We start from the raw sequence: 19,158 nt of genomic DNA, 5'->3' as shown, positions 1-19,158 counted from the left end.
GCAGATATAGGTGAGCTGCAGAAAAGTGTGTGGCAAAAATCAGTGAAAGCATCCTATGAGAATCAATTGGCTATATGGGGAGTGGGAGAGGGAGAAGCAGGCTTTCCACTGAGCAGGGAGCCTGATGTGGGGCTCGATCCCAGGACCCTGGGATCATGACCTGAGCCAAAGGCAGACACTTAATGACTGAGCCACCCAGGCGCCCCTGTAATTTGTAAATTTTTTACCACACATCCTTTATGTCAGTAAAATTTATAACAAACTTACATACAGATATACGCATACTTTTTTTTCCTAAGAGAACCCAGTGGTTAAACATTTAGGTTCAGGCCCAGGTCTCTCTGCAAAGCCCACAGGCCTCCTCCTTCCCTAGCTAAGGGCAGACAGAGAGGCTTGAGGGAGCCCGTGCTCTCCAAACCTCACTGTCCAGGGCTACCACCATGATTCCCACCAACCCTGAGAAACCCCTGCAACAACACCATATTCTTTACATAACCCATGTCCACCTTTGAACAAAAATTGACAGAAGGTTAGTATCTCGACTTTGCAGATATCAAATAAATCTTTAAATTTTTTTTCTTTTTTAAAAAATAGATGTTGAATTATATCAGATGCCTTTTCAAGGTTTAACGAGAAATCATGTGATCTTTCTACTTTAGTCCGTTAAGATGCTGTGCAGTAAAAAATTAACTCAGCAGGTCTGAGTTGTCCATATCCTGCTCTTCAAATGAAAGTTTGTGTCTTGCCTGGCTCCTGGTAGGTAGGTAACTCCTAAGCCCTTGGAATATCCTGCCTGTTGAGAGAGTTCTTGTTTACCTGAAACTTTGGGCCACACCGGATAATTCATGCTAGCAATGTGATGCTGGTGGAAACCTTGGGCCATGTGGCATCTGTTTGACCTCCGGAGGGTTTGGAGACTGAAGGTCAGCCCACAAGGGTCTGTCAGTTGTGCCAATATGATCAACCACCAATAAAAGCCCTGGACGTCAATGCTGGGTGAGTGTTTCTCCATTTTGCCACCCATTTCTTCTGCGAGCATTAAGCAGTATCTATAAACCCCACTGGGTGAGGACAGTTGGAGGCTTGCTCTTGGTCTCTCCTACATCCTGCCTTATGCCCCTTTCCTCTTCTGATTTCGGTCTGTATCCTTTCACTGTAATGTCTTTTCAACTGTATCCTTTCAACTGTAATTGAACCAGAGGGTGGTCTTGGGGACCCCTGAACACAAATGGTTAAACTGCTTGAATTCTGTTGCAGAATTTGTTGAGAATTCTGGGAATTTTTAGATTTATGTCCATAAATGAAATGGATCTATACTTTTCTTGTACAGTCCTTATCCAGCCTTCAAATTAAGGTTATATAGCTTCATAAAATGAATTGAGAGGCATTCTCTCTTTTTCTGTCTTCTGGAGATCTTGTGCAAGGCAGGTATTATCAATCGTTTGAAAGTTTGGTTAAACTCTTTTGTAAAGTTATGTGAGGCTAGGACTTTTTTGGTGGGGAAGATGTAGGATTATTAGGGTTTCAATTTTTTAAATGGGCATTGGTCTTTACAAATTTCTGTTCCTTTTTACCAATTTCAGTATCTTGATGTTTTTAAAAAATTTACATGTCAGGGCGCCTGGGTGGCTCAGACGGTTAAGCGTCTGCCTTCGGCTCAGGTCATGATCCCAGGGTCCTGGGATCGAGTCCCGCATCGGGCTCCCTGCTCCTTGGGAGCCTGCTTCTCCCTCTGCCTCTCTCTCTCTGTCTCTCATGAATAAATAAAGAAAAAATCTTAAAAAAAAAAAAAAAAAAAATTTACATGTCATCTAAGTTTACTGACATGTCATTCAAATGTCGTTTTATTTTTAAAATCTCTGTTGTGTCTGTTCTTACTAGTGTTTATTTGAGAATTTTTCTTGGTCAGATTTTGTTAGAGATTTATGTATCTTACTCATCATTTCAAGGAACAAGTTTTTGCGTCCTTTTTTTTCCCCTTGTAGCTCTCCATTGCCCTACCCCCAAATTCATTCTTTTCTTTCCTTATCGTTATTATTTCCTCATGAGGGAGTACTTACTCTGTTGTCCTTTTTCTCATCATTCATTTGAATCATTAGTTCATTTTTCATTCTTTTTTGTTTTATGAAAAACATTAAGAAAAACATTCTTTCTTGTTTTATGAAAAAATATTTAAAGATCTGTGTTTGTTTGTTTTTTTTAAGATTTTATTTATTTATTTGACAGAGAGAGAGAGGGAGAGAGAGAACACAAGCAGGGGGAGCAGCAGGCAGAGGGAGAAGCAGGGAGCCCGATGCGGGGCTCGATTCCAGGACTGTGGGATCATGACCTGAGTTGAAGGCAGATGCTTAACCAACTGAGCCACCCAGGCGGCCCTAAAGATCTGTGTTTTATTCTTAGTATTGTTTTAGCGATGACGCACATTGTGCTTTCATTGTTATTCAATTCTAAATATTTTATAATTTCCCAAATGATTTCCTCTTCAACCCAAGGCTTATCTGATAGCATGCTTTATAGTTTGAAGGTATAAGGGATTTTTTAACTATCATTTTGTTACCAAATTTCAAATTTCATGATGTACAAGTCAGTAGCTATTACTACATTCACAGAGCTGTGTATTCAGCCCCATTATCTAATTTTAGAATATTTTCATCACCCCAAAAGAAACCTTGTACCTATTAGCAGTCATTCCCCAGTCCCCATCACCACCCCACACAGTCCCTGGGAACCACTAATCTACTCTGTCTTTATACAGTTGTCTATTCTGGGTATCTCATATAAATGGAATAGTACAATATATAGTTTTTAAAAAAATTTTTTTCAATATATAGTTTTTAAAGACTGGCTTTTTTCACCTAGCATAACGTTTTCAAGATTCAGCCATGTTGTAGCATGGATCGGTATATCATTCCTTTTTATTGCTGATTAATATTCCACTGTGTGGGAATTCAGTAAAGTGGGAGGATTGTTTGACCAACAAAGTGGGAGGATATAAAATCAATGCACAGAAATCAGTTGCATTTCTATACACCAACAAGACAGAAGAAAGAGAAATTAAGGAGTCGATCCTGTTTACAACTGCACCCAAAACCATAAGATACCTAGGAATAAATCTAACCAAAGAGGCAAAGAATCTGTACTCAGAAAACTATAAAATACTCATGAAAGAAATTGAGGAAGACACAAGGAAATGGAAAAACGTTCCATGCTCATGGATTGGAAAAACAAATATTGTGAAGATGTCAATGCTACCTAGAGCAATCTACACATTTAATGCAATCCCTATCAAAATACCATCAACTTTTTTCAAAGAAATGGAACAAATAATCCTAAAATTTGTATGGAACAAGAAAAGACCCCGAATAGCCGGAGGAATGTTGAAAAAGAAGCACAAAGCTGGTGGTATCACAATTCTGGACTTCAAGCTCTATTACAAAGCTGTCATCATCAAGACAGTATGGTACTGGCACAAAAACAGACACATAGATCAATGGAACAGAATAGAGAGCCCAGAAATGGACCCTCAACTCTATGGTCAACTAATCTTTGACAAAGCAGGAAAGAATGTCCAATGGAAAAAAGACAGTCTCTTCAACAAGTGGTGGTGGGAAAATTGGACAGCCACATGCAGAAGAATGAAACTGGACCATTTCCTTACACCACACACAAAAATAGACTCAAAATGGTTGAAAGACCTGAATGTGAGACAGAAGTCCATCAAAATCCTAGAGGAGAACACAGGCAGCAACCTCTTCGACCTCAGCCACAGCAACTTCTTCCTAGAAACATTGCCAAAGGCAAGGGAAGCAAGGGCAAAAATGATCTATTGGGATTTTATCAAATAAAAAGCTTTTGCACAGCAAAGGAAACAGTCAACAAAACCAAAATACAATCAGCAGAATGGGAGAAGATATTTGCAAATGAAATATCAGATAAAGGGTTAGTATCCAAAGTCTATAAAGAACTTATCAAACTCAACACCCAAAGAACAAACGATCCAATCAAGAAATGGGCAGAAGACATGAACAGACATTTTTCCAAAGAAGACATCCAAATGGCCAACAGACACATGAAAAAGTGCTCAATGTCGCTCGGCATCAGGGAAATCCAAATCAAAACCTCAATGAGATACCACCTCACACCAGTCAGAATGGCTAAAATTAACAAGTCAGGAAACGAGATGTTGGCAAGAATACAGAGAAAGGGGAACCCTCCTACACTGTTGGTGGGAATGCAAGCTGGAGCAGCCACTCTGGAAAACGGTATGGAGGTTCCTCAAAAAGTTGAAAATAGAGCTACCGTATGACCCAGCAATTGTGCTACTGGGTATTTACCCCAAAGATATAAATGTAGTGATCCAAAGGGGTACGTGCACCCCAGTGTTTATAGCAGCAATGTCCACAATAGCCAAACTATGGACTGAGCCAAGATGTCCATCAACAGATGAATGGATAAAGAAGATGTGGTATATATATACAATGGAATATTATGCAGCCATCAAAAAACCCCCAAATCCTGCCATTTGCAATGACGTGGATGGAACTAGAGGGTATTATGCTAAGTGAAATAAGTCAATCAGAGAAAGATATGTATCATATGATCTCACAGATATGAGGAATTCTTAATCTCAGGAAACCAACTGAGGGTTGGTAGAGTGGTGGGGGGTGGAAGGGATGGGGTGGCTGGGTGATAGACATTGGGGAGGGTATGTGCCATGGTGAGCGCTGTGAATTGTGTAAGACTGATGAATCACAGACCTGTACCTCTGAAACAAATAATACATTATATGTTAAAAAAAAAAAAAAAGAAGAAGAAGAAGAAGATAGTAGGAAGGGAAAAATGAAGGGGGGGAATCGGAGGGGGAGATGAACCATGAGAGACTATGGACTCTGAGAAACAAACTGAGGGTTCTAAAGGGGAGGTGGGTGGGGGGATGGGTTAGCCTAGTGATGGGTATTAAAGAGGGCACATATTGCATGGAGCACTGGGTGATATACGCAAACAATGAATCATGGAACACTACATCAAAAACTAATGATGTAATGTATGGTGATTAACATAATAAAATAAAATTAAAAAAAAATTCCAGGGGCGCCTGGGTGGCTCAGTTGGTTAAGCGACTGCCTTCGGCTCAGGTCATGATCTCAGGGTCCTGGGATCGAGCCCCGCATCGGGCTCCCTGCTCGGCAGGAAGCCTGCTTCTCCCTCACCCACTCCCCCTTGCTTGTGTTCCTGCTCTCGCTGTCTCTCTCTCTGTCAAATAAATAAATAAAATCTTTAAAAAAAAAAAAAAAAAAAAATTCCACTGTGTGGATATACTACAATTTGTTTATCCTTCCCCCAGCTAATGGAATTTAGGTTGTTTCTGCTTTTTGGCTATCATGGATAACGCTGCTATAAACATTCATGTACAAGTTTTGTGAACATATTTTCATTTCTCTTGGGTATATACCTAGGAGTAGAATTGCTGGATCACATGGTTACTTTTCTGAACTAATGCTGCGAAATCTGTATTCTTTGTTGTGTGTGATTACTGAAGTCTCTGCTTGGTTGCTTGAGTAAAAGTTAGCTAATGATTACACAGGTTTCCTTAACTGCCTGGAACGAGTAAGTCTCTCAGACTTTGCTGAGGGGCTCTGTGTCAATGTTGGCTCCAACACTCAGCCACACAGTGGACAGCACTATCTTGGCCTTCCCCTGCTGCTTGTGCAGAGCCTCAAGGTCAGCCAGAGATAGAGATTAGGGCCTTCTTGGGTCTTTCTTGTGCATGCCTACAGCCCCACACATGCACATGGCCTTCTGGATTTCCAGGAATATTTTGGAGCTTCCCCACACACACAACAAGGACATCTCATTCCTCAGTTTTTCCTTTTTAAATTTTTTTGGTCAGCCTCTTATTACCCCAAACTTGCATCACTACCTTGGGCAATCGTAGTGTTAAAAGAGTTGCCACTGATTGTTTCGACAAATGCCCTGTTTTTATAGAGTAAGCTCTGAGTCAGGTCAAATAAAGCCAAGACTTGAGAATGGAGCTTTCCAAGGAAGACGTTAGACAAGTCAAATAAGGGCAGTTCTCTGGGGATGGGACTTTTCTGGAAGAGCTCCAAACCCATTCTGCCACCGGCGTCAACTTGATTGCTACTTTTCACAGCAAACCATGGTTGCGAAGCTGTTGTTTTTCAAGGGGAGCTGGGAGAGGGGGATGGGAATAGAGCAAGTAAAAGCATCACAAAGCTCACTGTTCTTATTAAGATTCAGCTGTTTTTCTTGAACAGACACTTTGAAGATTATTACAAGCTTTTCTTTGGTTAATTTAAAGAATTCTGAAACAAAGTTGATTTTGACAATTTTTGCCAGTGTTCTCATTGCCTTTATGAAGGAGTGGATTTTCTGAGATCCTTATACTTCCATTCCAGAAGTGCTGCTAACTCATTTACATTAAATGCAATTATTTTCTATATTTAGACACTTCAATCATCTTTTTTTCACATTAATTATTTCTTTATATCTCCTTTCCTATTTTCCATTAGCTAGGTTAATTTTTTTCTCACTAATTGCCCAAAATTATATATCTATTTCATTTTGGATGTTGCTTCTAGCTCATTTTATTTTTTCCTATCAGTTTATTATGCTTCTTATCATACATATACTATCCTACTGAACAAGAAAATACCTTAGCACATTCTCTAGTATTTTAATTCTGTATTGTTATTATATACATTGTTTGTTCTGATACTTGCTTATTTAGACAATGATAAACTTTACAAACATACTTTACTCATTCTTATTTTCCTTAGCTCATGGCATTTTCCTGGATTCATTTCTCTTCTTGCTGAAGAACTTCCTACAATAATATTTTCAAGATGGGTCTCTGTGTGGTAAACCTTCTAATTGCTATACATGCCTCATAATATCACAGATTTATTTTACCCCTGTGTTTAAATATTAATTTCATAGAACATGAAATTCAGTCACTTTCCTTCAAGGAAGTTCTTTTCCTTAAACACTTGAAAAATATTATTCCATTTTCTTCTTGCCTCCAATGGTTCTTATCATTATTTTATTCTTTTGTAGACATCTGCTGTTTTTCTAGGTGGGACCTGTGTATTGTGTTGTATTATATGGTACCGTATTATATTGCATTGCATTATATTTTTTAGAGAAGTTTCAGGTTCCCAGCAAAATTGAAAGTACAGAGATTTCTCCTATACCCCTGCCCCTACACATGCACAGCTTCCTCCTTTATCAACATTCCCCATTTGTTACAGTTGATGAACCCACACTGACACGTCATAATCATCTGAAGTCCATGGTTTACATTAGGGTTTACTCTTAATGTTGTATAGTCTTTTGGTTTGGATAAATGTGTAATGGCATGTATCCACCATTATAATATCATCCAGAGTAACTTCAACGCCCCCAGGTCCTCTGTGCTCCTCCTATTCATCCCACCCTCCCCCACCGCAAACCCCTGGAAACCCCTGATATTTTTCACTATCTCCATAATTTTGACTTTTCTAGAATGTCACACGGTTCAAATCATACAACGTGTGGCCTTCTCAGATTGGCTTATTTCACTTAATAATACATATTTAAGGTTCCTCCATGTCTTTTCAGGGCTCATTTCTTTTTAGCATTGAATAATATTCCATTGTCTGGATGTATCTGTTTATTTATCCATTCATCTATTGAAGGACATCTTGGTTGCTTCCAAGTTTTGGCAGTTGTGAATAAAACTGCTATAAACATCTGTGTGCAGGTTTTTGGGTGGAGTTAGGTTTTCAACTCCTGGGTAGATATCAAGGAGTGGGATTGCTGGATTGTATGGTAAGGATATGTTTCGTTTTTTTAAGAAACTGTTGCACTGTCTTCAAAAGTGGCTGTACCATTTTGCATCCTCACCAGCAAAGAATGAGAGTTTCTGTTGCTCTGCATCCTCACCAGTATTTGGTGGTGTCAGTGTTCTGAATGTTGGCTATTCTAATAGGTGTATTGTGGTATCTCGTTGTTGTTGTTTTAAAGATTTATTTATTTCAGAGAGAGAGAGGAAGCATTAGCAGGAGGGGCAGAGGGAGAGGGAGAGAGAATCTAAAGCAAGACTCTGCACTGAGCGGGGAGCCCAACACAGGGGCTCGATCTCATGACCATGAGATCATGACGTGAGCTGAAACGAAGAGTTGGATGCTTAACCGACTGAGCCACCCAGGTGCCCCATGGATCATCGTTTTATATACTTATTTGTCATCTGTATGTCTTCTTTGATGAGGTATCTGTGAAGGTTTTTGCCCATATCTTAATTGGGTCATTTGTTTTCTTATTGTTCAGTTTTAAGAGTTCTTGGTATATCTTGGTAACAGTTTGTTATTAGATGTGTCTTTTGAAAATATTTTCTCCCAGTCTGTCATTCATCTTCTCCTTCTCTTGACAGGGTCTTTTACAGAGCAGAAGTTTTTTATTTTAATAAATCCAGCCTTTTAATTCTCTCTTTAATGGATTTTGCCTTTGGTGTTGTATCTAAAAAGTCATCACCAAACCCAAACTCATCTATGTTTTCTGCTATGTTATATTCTAGAAGTTTTATAGTTCTGTGTCTTACATTAGGTCTGTGAACTACTTTGAATTAATTTCTGTGAAAGGTATAAGGTGTCTAAATTCATTTTTTTCCCCACGTGAACGTCCAGTTGTTCCAGCACCGTTGTTGAAGAGACTGTCTTCTCTCCTTTGTGTTGCCTTTGTTCCTGTGTCAAAGATCACTTGACTATATTTATGTGGTTCTATTTCTGCGCTCCCTATTCTGTTCCATTGATACTTGTCTATTCTTTTACCAATACCACACTGTCTTGACTATTATAGCTGTATAGTAAGTCTTGAGTTTGGGTAGTATCGGCCCTCTGACTTTGTTCTCCTTTAATATCATGAGACATCTGCTTTTTCTCTCTGGAAACTTACAGAAATTTCTCTTTGTGACTGATGTTCTTAAATTTCACTATAATATGACTAGGTATTTTTTTAAATCTCCCTTTCAATCTAAGGTCTTACATAGTTCTCAATTATAGTGGTTTTTAGTCAGGATTTCACCAAAATATTTCCCTCTTCTATTTGTTTCCCTCCTGGGTCCGTGAATCCGGACAGGTTCGGTCATGTCGCAGTAACTGATGACCCTCCCCCCCCGCCCCGCCGTGTGTGCTTTGATACAGGTTGTTCAATTGAATGTTTTCCTTTACTGTAGCTGTACTCTTAAGATGGTGTCTTCTTTTTCTGAATGAACTCTTACTCCTCTAGGGGTTTTGGTCTCTGTCCTGGTGACAAATACCTGAGAAAAAAGCCTAAAAAACTGTGTTCTGTGGGATGAATTGGGAGGGAAAGGTGTGGAGAGCTACCACAGAGTGGAGAGAGCTCCTGTGTTACACTCTCTATCACTGTCCTGGCCCTGCTTATTGTCAAAACACTGTTCTCGTTAGCTGTACCCACCTCGTCCTTGGAGGTATGGAGAGAGATGGCAAAAGTGAGACCACTTAGGGCTGGCCAGCCTGCCAGAAACTGAGTTAACCATGCCTCATTCTAGTCAGGTTCAGGCAGTAGTGATGGACTGGCGGCTCCTACTTGTGTGTGTGTGTGTGTGTGTGTGTGTGTGTGTGTAAGTGGGAGTGAAATGGTCTACCAGTGAAATGTAAGAAACAGCAAAGGACACACAGAAAGATGGTAGTCCACCCTCTCTCCAGTCCCCAGTGCCCAACCATCTTCTCGTCTTAGCTGTCGTCTGCTCTGTCCCACACCCTCACCGAGACCTGCTCCCCCTCTGTTGCCCAGGAAGTTACCACAGTGTTCACGTGAATTTGACAGTTTGATCAACCACTTTGGCTTCTGGGGTGTTTCCAGGTATCTCCATCCTCTTAGGAACTGTAATATTTTCTTCTACATCAATCACTTTTGAGAAGATGGTGCCCAAGACTTTATTTCTATTCTTGTTTTTCTATTTAGACATTATTTATTTAGATTTACCTACATATTTACCAGTTTCATTGCCACTATTCCTGCTGGCATTTTAGATATTCCTCCTGGGAGCATTTTCCTTCCTCCTGAAAACTTTAGAAGTCATTTTAATGAAGTCTGTGATTGTAAACTCAGTTTTTATTTACTCAGGAATACTTTCTTTCATCCCCATTCTTTTTTTTTAAATTTTTTATTGTTATGTTAATCACCATACATTACATCATTAGTTTTTGATTTTCATCCCCATTCTTTTTTTTTTTTTTAAAGATTTTATTTATTCATTTCAGACACAGAGATACAGAGAGAGAGAGAGCATGAGCAGGGAGAGAGGCAGAGGGAGAGGGAGAAGCAGGCTCCCCGCTGAGCCGGGAGCCTGATGCGGGGCTCTATCCCAGGTTGCTGGGATCGTGACCTGAGCTGAAGGCAGACGCTTAACCATCTGAGCCACCCAGGAGCCCCTTCATCCCCATTCTTAAAAGACAGTCTGGCTGGGCACACAGTTCTAAATTGCCAGTTATTTTTTTCCTCAGTACTTTGAAGATATTATTCCCCTGCCTTCTGATTTCCATTATTGCTCCGAGGACTCTGCTGTGGTGGATGCTGTTGGTGCCCACCCAGATCTCCATTACTACCTGGTACATCCATTCCCCAACTTATGTGTTGACTGCTAGTGGCTCAGAGCTCCCTTTTTCTCTGGACAATTACCCTCAGCACTCACAAGCCCCCACACACTCTGTCTCTCTCTCAAATAGTCTTTTTAAAAAAAATCTTACTCTGAATTGCTTAATTTCTCTTTCATGTTTTCAAATAACATTTTTTTCATGTTTTTCAAATCCTTTGATTTGTATGGCATCCTAAGTAATTTCTTTATATATCATTCTAGCTTATTAATTCTTTCTTCAGGGGTTCCTAATCTGCTATGTAAACTACCTCTTGAGTCTTTAATCCAACAAGTATGTATTTATTTTCTAAAAGTTCTGTTTGGTTCTTTAAAAATCATTTTGGATAACCTATGAAAGCCTTTTTTTTTTTTTTTTTTAAATCCAGTGAGGCAAATACTTGAATAGCTTGCTGGTAGGAATTGTCCTGGCTCCTGTGAATGAATTAAACCTTTAATACATAGTTATAGTTATTTAAATAGTCTGTATTTGATAATTCCAATGTCTGGAATTCTTGAGGATTTAAATGTTGTTTTTCTGCTGCCTCACTCATGGTGGTTTGTTTCTTTGTGCCACTCATGAGGATAATCTTTGTGAGCTCATATCAGTTTCATCCTAATCTATGGAAATCCTCAAGGTCTAAATATTTTGTCTTTTCTAAAAGTTCTATTTGGCTCTTTTTTCAAATGTACACAGTCATTGTTGACACCAGGGTGCAGGGGATACCTTTTCAGAGAGGCATGACTATTGCTTCTTCCAGAAGCCAGAAGTCACTGCTGATATGGGACCACTTTCATATCCTTCCAGGAGTCTCTGTCTTAATGCAGAAAACTCAAATCAGCTGCTCTATTCTATAGCCGGTTCAGGACTTCCTTGCATAATCACAGAGCTGATACTGGTGTTTTCCCTCAGTGCTGCTCTAACTTTTTTTTTTTTTTTTTTTTTTTTATTGAGAGAGAGAACAAGCGTATGGGAGAGGCAGAGCGAGACGGAGAAGCAGGATCCCTGCTGAGCAGGGAGCCCGATGCGGGGCTCGATCCCAGGATCCTGGGATCATGACCTGAGCCGAAGGCAGACGCTTAACGACTGAACCACCCAGGTGCCCCCATGTGCTGCTCTAACTTTTGCATTTGCCCAAGACCATTTTGCTCAGTTCCCTATTTTGGTTTCACCCAATGATAGTATTTATGTGTGTTTACACTTATGTGTTGGTGTTTGGAGATTTTCCTTTATCTCCTATGAAAGTAGCACATTAAAATAGTTTTTTCATGGAAAATTTAGTTGTTTTGTGAGCAAAAAGCTGACATACTGCTAGAAATGAATTTCTCAACTATTTTTTCTATTTTTCAAAATTCCAAGCATGTACAGAAAATAAAGGACAATACAGTGAAATCCCACATACCATTACCCACATTCACTTACCACAATTTTGCCATCTATCCTCCTTTTCCTTCCTTCTTTCTATGGTTTTGTGAGCTCACTTTTTAAACTTAAATATATGTATTTTAAAGAGAAACTTCATATCAACTCCATGAAATGGAAAACCATGATCTCTTGCCATTATAAGAATATATAATAAATACAAGGAAAATCAAAGTTATTAAAAATTAAGAAAATGAATAATAAAACATAAAAGTAATAATTAATTGATTTATACAAATACATATCTAAAAAGTTTTTCAGTGAGAATAATGGAACAACATGTGATCAATCAGTAACAAACATATATTAAGCTCATTCTCCCTTCATTTAAGATAAGGATTAGTTTCTAGAATAATAAAATGATTCTGTCTTTTGGTTTCAATATTATAGCACCAAGAATCCCAACTCCCAACACGTATCTGCAATTGGAAAGGAAGGGCAAAACATATTTAGTCCCTTCCTAGGTTTCAGTGATACATATTTATACCTACTTTACATTATGAACAATTGTCGGCTTCTGAAGTGATGATTAATGTATCACTGAAAATGACAGAAGTACTGAAGTTTTGAAATATTTATGGGCAGCCTGTGTAACATGGGTATCACAGATCCAGCCCAGGGTTCAGTGATCTGTAAGAGGTCGCAGAGAACTGAGCATATCGTCATACTCATAGCTATGCTTTCACAGTGAAAGAATACAAAACAACATCAGCAAAGGCACATGGGGCAAAAGTCCAGAGAAAACAAAGTTGTGACAACATGTGTGAAATATTGTCTCCCAAGGAAGCTCATCAGAGACTCAGTTCCCAAGGTTTTTATTGGAGGCTGGTCACATAGGCATCTTCTGGCTAGCACATACCTAAGTTCCAGATTCCCAGAAGGAAAACAGGTGTTCAGCATCAGGTGTTCACATTGTTTTCATAAACAGTCTATGCACAGAGAACCACAATTATCAGTGGTGAGAACCCTTCTAAAATCCCAAGTTCCCAGGCACTACTAAAGGACCAACCTTACAAGCAGGACTTTTTAAGGATAGTAGTCTCAGGTCTGCTATGTTAACTCTTTTCTGAAGACATAGCTCATCACTATACTATCTACTTGGTCTTATCCTAAGTGATAATATCGATGAAATCATAGTTTTGGTGTGATTTTTATATGTAATACAAATTGAAATAAATATATAACTATTAAAATTTTAAATGTTGGGGCGCCTGGGTGGCTCAGCTGTTAAGCATCTGCCTTCGGCTCAGGTCATGATCCCAGGGTCCTGGGATAGAGCTCCGCATCGGGCTCCCTGCTCCGCGGGAAGCCTGCTTCTCCCTCTCCCACTCCCCCTGCTTGTGTTCCTGCTCTCACTATCTTTCTCTCTGTCAAATAAATAAATAAAATCTTTAAAATTTTTTTTAAATGTTAATGTGTGTACCATCTCATACCCATTGGGATGACTACTTTAAAAACAAAACAAAAAACAGAAAATAACTAGTGTTGCCAAGGATGTGGAGAAATTGAAACCCTTGTGCACTGGTGGTAGGAATGTAAAATGATGAAGCCTCTATGGAAAACAGTTCCTAAAGAAATTAAAAAGTGGAATTACCATATGATTCAGCATATCCACCTCTGGGTATATACCCAAAAGAATTGAAATTAGGATCTTAGAGAAGTATTTGTACACACATGTTCATAGCAGCATTATTCACAATAACTAAAATATGGAAGGAACCCAACTGACAATCAACAGATGAAGGGATAAGCAAAATGTGTTATATACATACATTGGAATACTATTCAGCCTCAAATTAGGAATGAAATTCCTCAATATGCTACAACATGGATGAACCTTGAGGACATTATGCTAAGTGAAATAAGTCAGTCACAGAAAGACAAATACTGGAATCATACTATGTGTGATTCCACTTATATGAGGTACTTAGAGTGGTTAGATTCATAGAAACAGAAAATACAATGGTGGTTGCTAGGAGCTGAGGGTAATGGGGAATGGGGAGTTATTGTTTAATGGGTGTAGTTTCAGAATTGCAAGATGGAAAGAGTTATATGGGTGGATGATGGTGATGGTTATACAATAATGTGAATGTTTTTAATACCACTGAACTGTATGCTTAAAAGTGTTTATGATGGTAAACTTTATGTGTTTTTGTATTTTACCACAATAAAAAAATCAAAAGCAAAAAAGTAATAGGAACAGTGATTATAGATCATATAGTTCCAGTAACTGTTTACATAATAACTCTATTTTTTTAAAAAAGTAAAGAGATGGAGAAAGATATACTATGCCAACACTAGTCAAAAGACAGCTGGAATGGCTATATTAATTTCAGACAGAGCAAACTTCAGAGCAAGAAAAATTATCAAGGAAAAGGAGGAGCATTACATAATGATAGGGGGTCCATTCTCTAAGAAAACATAATAATCTTTAATGTGTATGTGCCTAACAGAGCATCAAAATGCATGAGGCAAAAGCTGATAGAACTGAAAGGAGAAGTAGATGAATCCACTATTATAGTTGGAGACTTTAATACCTCTCTATCAGAAATGGACAGATCTCACAGGCAGAAAATCAGTAAGGACATAGTAGAATTCAAAAGAACCATTGGCCAAATGGACATAATTGATATTTATAGACTACTTCATTCAACAACGGCAGGATATTCATTCTTCTCAAGCTTACATAAAACATTCACCAAGATAAGCCACATTTTGGGTCATAATGCATACCTTAACTAACTTAAAAGAATAGAAACCATACAATATATGCTCTCAGGCCACAGTGGAATCAGACTAGAAATCAATAAGAGAAAAATACCTGGAAAATGAGAAAAGAAGAAAGATCTAAAATTCATAATCTAAGCTTCCACTTTAGGAAACTAGAAAAAAAAGGGAAAATTAAATCCAAAGTAAGCAGAAGAAAATAAATAGTAAAAATTAGAACAGAAATCAATGAAATTGAAAACAGGAAATCAATAGAGAAAATCAAGGAAGCCAAAAACCAGAGGTTTATTGATAAACTTCTAGCCAGACTAACTAAGAAAAAAGGAGAGAAGACACAAATTTATAATATCAGAAATGAAAGAGGGAACATTACTACAGATCCCATGGATATTAAAGGGATACTATAAATAGCTCTATGCCCACACATGTGATAATCAACATAAAATGGACTAATTCTTTGAAAAATACAATGTGTGAACACTCATACCAGAAGAAATAAACAATCTGAATAGACCTGTATCTATTAAAGAAATTAAGTCTATAATTAATAACTTTTCAAAACAGGAAAAGCCCCAGGCCCAAATGGGTTCATTGGTGAATTCTACCAAACATTTAAGGAAGAAATTATACCGATTCTCTACAATCTTGTCTAGAAATTAGAAGCAGGGGGACTAATTCCTAATTCATCCTATGAAGCCAACATCACCCTACTACCAGACAAAGGCATTACAAAAAAAGAAAATTACAGACCAATATTTTTCTTAAATAGAGATGCAAAAATCCTCAACAAAATATTAGCAATTTGAATCCAACAATGTATAAAAAGAATTACACCCCATGACCAAGTGAGATTTATTCCAGATATATAAGGCTGGTTCAATATTCAAAAGTGAATTAATGCAATCCATCACATCAGCAGACTAAAGAAAAATCACATGATTATAGCAATACATGCAGAAAAAGCATTTGACAAAAATCTAACACCCATTAATGATAAAAACTCTCAGCAAACTAGAACTAGAGGAAACCTCCTCAATTTGATAAAGAACATCTACAAAAAACCTACAACTAACATCATACCTAATGGTGAAAAACTAGATGCTTTCCCACTAAGATCAGGAACAAGGCAAGGATGTACCCTGTTGATTTACAACCTGGCCCCTTCACAGAGGGCAAGGAGAGACTGAAGAAAGAAGCAGACTATTCCAGATTGGTAGGTAACAGTTTCAGTAAGCAAGGGAACTTACTTACGAGGCTTGTTTTTGGACAGCCACAAGAGAAGTAGATCTTGGGGTGCCTGGATGGCTCAGTCGTTAAGCATCTGCCTTCGGCTCAGGTCATGATCCCAGGGTCCTGGGATCGAGCCCCACATCAGGCTCCCTGCTCCACGGGAAGCCTGCTTCTCCCTCACCCACTGCCCCCTGCTTGTGTTCCCTCTCTTGCAGTGTCTCTCTCTGTCAAATAAATAAATAAAATCTTAAAAAAAAAAAAAGGGAGAGAAGTAGATCTCTATACCAGATCTTAAAAGTTTGTATAGAGGCCTTCACTGGGTTCAGTCACGTATACCATCCAGATTGTCTCAAGGCTGTGTCCTTGGGCAGCTTCTAGCACAGGAAAGGCAAATGGCACACACATTCCGAGGATAGAGGAGGTAGTAAGGAGCCTCTGATTGCCCAGGCCCAGCTCGTGAGTCAACTGGCAGTCATGTCCTCCCAATAACCTCTGCCAATGTCCCTTCTAATACGTCTCTTTTTCAACATCATACTGGAACTAGTCCTAGAGAATGCAATAAGACAAGAAAAGGAAATAAAAGGTATACAGATTGGGAAAGAAAAATAAAACTGCCTTTGTTCACAAATTGTATGATTGTTTATGTAGAAAATCTGAATGAATTGGCCAAAAAACTCCTGGTACTAATAAGTGATTATAGCAAGGTCATAGGATACAAGGTTAATACACAAAAGTCAATTGCTTTTCTTTTCTTTTTTTTTTAAAGATTTTATTTATTTATTTGAAGAGAGAGACACAGCAAGAGAGGGAACACAAGCAGGGGGAGTGGCAGAGGGAGAAGCAGTCTTCCCGCCGAGCAGGGAGCCCGATGCAGGGCTTGATTCCAGGACCCTGGGATCGTGACCTGAGCCGAAGGCAGACGCTTAACAACTTAGCCACCCAGGCACCCCAATTGCTTTTCTATATAACAGCAATGAACAGTTAGAATCTGAGATTAAAGTCATAATACCATTTACATTAGCACACCCTAAAGTGAAATACTTAGGTATAAATCTAACAAAATATGTAAAAAATCTATACAAGGAAAGGAGGAACTTTAAAAATGGAGAGATATTCCATGTTCATGAACAGGAAGACTCAATATTGTCAAGACGTCAGTTTTTCCCAACTTAATCTATAGATTCAACACAATCCCAATGCAAATCTCAGCAAGTTATTTTGTGGATATCAACAAACTGATTCCAAAGTTTATATGGAGAAACTAAAGACCCAGAATAGCAAACGCACTATTGAAAAATAAGAACAGGGGTGCCTGGGTGGCTCAGTTCGTTAAGCGACTGCCTTCGGCTCAGGTCATGATCCTGGAGTCCCTGGATCGAGTCCCGCATCGGGCTCCCTGCTCGGCAGGGAGTCTGCTTCTCCCTCTGACCCTAACCCCTCTCATGTGCTCTCTCTCATTCTCTCTCTCTCAAATAAATAAATAAAAATCTTTAAAAAAAAAAAGAAAAAAAAAAGAAAAATAAGAACAAAGTTGGAGGACTGACACTACTTGACTTCAAGACTTACTATAAAGATACAGTCATCAAGACAGTGTGATATTGACAGGAGAATAGACAAATAAATCAATGGAACAGAAAACAGTACCCAGAAATAGGCCCACAGAAATATAATCAACTGATCTTTGAGAAAGGAACAAAGACAATACAAAGGAGAAAAGACAGTCTTCAAAAAATGGTGCTGTAACAACTGGACATCCACATGTAAAAAAATGAATCTAGGCACAGACCTTACACATGTCACAGAAATTAATTCAAAATGAAACTTAGACCTAGATGTAAAACACAAAACTATAAAACTCCTACAATATAACATAGGAGAAAACCTAGATGACTTTGGGTTTGGCAATGACTTTTTATTTTTTATTTTTATTTTTTTAAGATTTTATTTATTTATTTGACAGAAAGAGACACAATGAGAGAGGGAACACAAGCAGGGGGAGTGGGAGAGGGAGAAGCAGGCATCCCATGGAGCAGGGAGCCCGATGTGGGGCTCGATCCCAGGACCCTGGGATCATGACCTGAGCCAAAGGCAGACGCCCAACAACTGAGCCACCCAGGCGCCCCTTGGCAATGACTTTTTAGATACAACACCAAAGGCACAACCTGTGAAAGGAAGAATTGATAGGCTGGGCTTCATTAAAATTAAAAAGCTCTGCAAAAGATATTGTCAAGAGACTAGAAGACAAACCACAGACTAGGAGAAAATATTCACAAAAGGCATAGGTGATGAAGGGCTATTATCTAAAACAAAGAAGTCTTAAAACTTAACAATAGAAAAAAATGAACAAACTGATTTTAAAATGAGCGAAAGATTGGAACAGACACCTCAGCAAAGAAGATATATGGATGGCAAATAAGTATATAAAAAGATGCTCAATATCATATGTCATTAGGGAATTGCAAATTAAAACAGGAGTGAGATACTATTACACATCTGTTAGAGAGGCCAAAATTCAGAACACAAACACTAAATGCTGGTGAGGACATGGAACAACAGTAATTCTCATTCATTGCTGGTGGGAATGTAAAATGGTGCATCCACTTTAGAAGACAGTTTAGCAATTTCTTTCAAAACTAACCATACTTTTACCATAAGATCCAGCCATTGTGCTCCTTGGTATTTACCCAAATGGGTTGAAAACTTATGTCCACACAAACACTTGCACACAGTTGTTTATGGCAGCTGTCTAAATCCATTCATGCTGCTATAACAGAATACCATACTGGGTGGATCACAGACAACAGAAATTTATTTCTCACAGTTTGGGAGGCTACAAAATGCCAGATCAAGGCACCAGCGGATTTGATATCTAGTGAGGGCTCACTTCTTGGTTCCTAGACAGGAACTTTGTTGTGTCCTCACATGGAGGAAGGGGTGAAGGTGCTCTAACCCATTCATTAGGGTTCCATCCTAATTACCTAATCACCTCACAAGGCATCACGAAAAACCAAATGCCATCACTTTGGGGATTTGGTTTCAACACATGAATTTGGGGTGGGAGAGGGGACACAAACATTCAGTCTATAATAGCAGCTTTATTCATAATTGCCAAAACTTGGAAGGAACC

The sequence above is a fragment of the Halichoerus grypus genome, chromosome 5 (assembly GCF_964656455.1).
Source record: "Halichoerus grypus chromosome 5, mHalGry1.hap1.1, whole genome shotgun sequence".
Lineage (NCBI taxonomy): Eukaryota > Metazoa > Chordata > Mammalia > Carnivora > Phocidae > Halichoerus > Halichoerus grypus.
Note: the sequence above shows the minus strand (reverse complement) of the source record.